This window comes from Penaeus chinensis, chromosome 9, assembly GCF_019202785.1.
Source record: "Penaeus chinensis breed Huanghai No. 1 chromosome 9, ASM1920278v2, whole genome shotgun sequence".
NCBI classification, from domain to species: Eukaryota; Metazoa; Arthropoda; class Malacostraca; order Decapoda; family Penaeidae; genus Penaeus; species Penaeus chinensis.
The window spans coordinates 34,901,984-34,904,483 of record NC_061827.1 but is presented as its reverse complement, the minus strand read 5'-3'; positions in this window follow the sequence as shown (position 1 = coordinate 34,904,483).

The following is a 2,500-nucleotide window of genomic DNA, read 5'->3' as shown; positions in this document are numbered from 1 at the left end:
ATTCCGTAATTCCAGATTCCATATAAATGACACCGCTTCGTAATTTGCATATAGACTAAAGAACAGTTTAACAAGATAGATCGAACTCCTGGGTGACGTATTTGATCTTATGGTCACTGAACAATTCCTGAGTGCGTGCGATAAAAAAAAAAATACATATATATATTTTTAAAGGAGCATGAGAGGAACGCGACCGGTCATGGGAGTGCGAATGCAAGAAGCAGCTCTGCGTCTGCGTCAAAGTACAAAGACAGTAAGATAATGAAATCCAATGTTGAAAAAAGCGGCGATGGCTAATCACGGTGATAAATTGATGATTGCAGGAGGTAAAGTGGAAGGTGTGAGTGTTTTCGCGTTTCGTGATCCTGGATATCCGACAGTGCTAAGTATCCAGAGGCGTATATGTATTTCGACTGATGGAGGAAGGAGTGTGCAAGTGAGTGCAGTGACGACAAAGTTGCAGACGAAAGGGTAAAAAAAAGTGTGTGCGAGGTCTAGCAACTCCAAGAAGCTGAAAGAGGCATTAAGTACTCGCCCTATGCCTAAAACCCTTTATATGTCTAAAGACCTCGTGGATAGGCAGCATTGGCCGGTACTTTATGCGAGTAAGAAACTGAAGGGAGCTGAGCGAAATTATGTGGTGATCGAGTGAGTAAATTTCATCAGCAATTGCACGATAAAGCTTTCGTAATTGAATGGATTCACCGATCTATAAAATATCTAAATACGGCAAATCATTTAGATGGAAGGTTGGCGGTCTATGTATAAGCAAAACTTCAATTGCATCATTAAAAAAACATAACGTGTCGTGAGAACGTAGGTGCAGAGAGTTTGAGCAGACTTTAAGATGGCTGTAAATTATAAACAAGTGAACCTATGTCTATAGGAATTTAAAGATATTAACAATATCTTAAATTATCGGGAGGTATTTGTTAAGCACACAAACACAGCTTTTAGCACTAACGGCCTGTTTGTGGTTGTTTGGGTGTGTGAGAGAGAGTGAAAAGGTAACGAGGTGCTCTGAAGGAAGTAGCTACTGATAACTGAGCCGGTGGCGACAGAGCGCACCACAAATGAACAAACACTGGAAGAACGTTGGATGGATGACAGTCCTTTAGAGTAAGCACACATGCTTACAAAAAGGATCATCTTCTTGCAATATTTACACATGTATGCCTACATCTCTGCATCCACATTCATACATCTCTGCATCCACATGCCTACATCTTTGCATCCACATGATTACATATCTGCATCCACATGCATACATCTCTGCATCCACATGCATATTTGCTCCCTCCCTGGCACATTTCCGTGTGTTATAACTAAATATTGTTATTTTTGCAACGTCAAAAGCTTAGAAAAGAACTTGCCAGTTGTGCCTTTGGCGAAATTTCCCACGGGGTCGCGTTAACGGCTGGGCTCCGAGCAGGACATCTCTTCATAGAGCCGTGGCAGTTGACGTTGAAGACCTTTAATGTCTCAAAAACGACGACTCTTGATGTCTCAAAAACGACAGCTCATGTTGTCTCTCGTGAACGCGCAACGCAGGACACAACTGCGGTTCAGCTACTCACTGGCACCGCCTGGCGAGGACTGGCACAAGCACTCGGCACCCGGTCTTCGCTTGCCTTGCACCCTGACCCACCCACTCATGCAAACTGAGTTGGCAGTTCGTTAATTATATTCCTGCGAAATGCAATCCGGAAGCACATTATTGCGTTCTTTGAATAGAATGAACAGTGAATAACCCTCATTAATGTAAGTCTCATGCTCAGACGAGAAACAAACAAACAATGCTAGTGTAAGTCTGCTGTAGGAATTATGTGATTTAACAAGAATGAAACGTCAATTATCTGATGATTTTTATCCCCCCCTTGCCTTGTACAAAGAAGAATCAATTTTCATAGTTTAAACCAATTTTCGTAAATTCTTTTTATAAAAGGAATTTTATGGATTTTGGAATTACGGAATCTTAGTCAACATCACTCGACCGTGCACAAAATACACCTGGGCAGCACTTCCTTCACAAGTTGTATAAAATCTTTCTTCTTTTCCCACTGAAACACTGTCGATGTCTATTTGTATAACCCCCCTCTCTTCCCTCCCTCTTCCTCCTCTCTCTCATTCCCTACTTTTCCTACATTCCACCTCTTCCTCTTCATCTTCCTTCCGTCCTTTGTATAATAATAAAGGTGGTCACAATAGTCTGGGTGTTCTTGACACTGTCTCGGTCACGCGTCTTGAGTTCTTCGTTGTATCCCAAATCGCAGGTTCAAGATGAAATTTCCTTTTGATATTTGATTTAAAGTTACTGATTTACACGTTTATACATAATGCGCTTTTGCCAGTGAATCAGTTATATTTGTTTTTGTTTTTTTTTGTTTTATGTGATATGTATTGCTTGTAGAAAGGGCGAGTACGAGAACGCCAAGGGTAGCTAATTGTTGCAGATTTGATATTTTGAAACAAACAAGCATATTTCGTCTGATTGTATTAT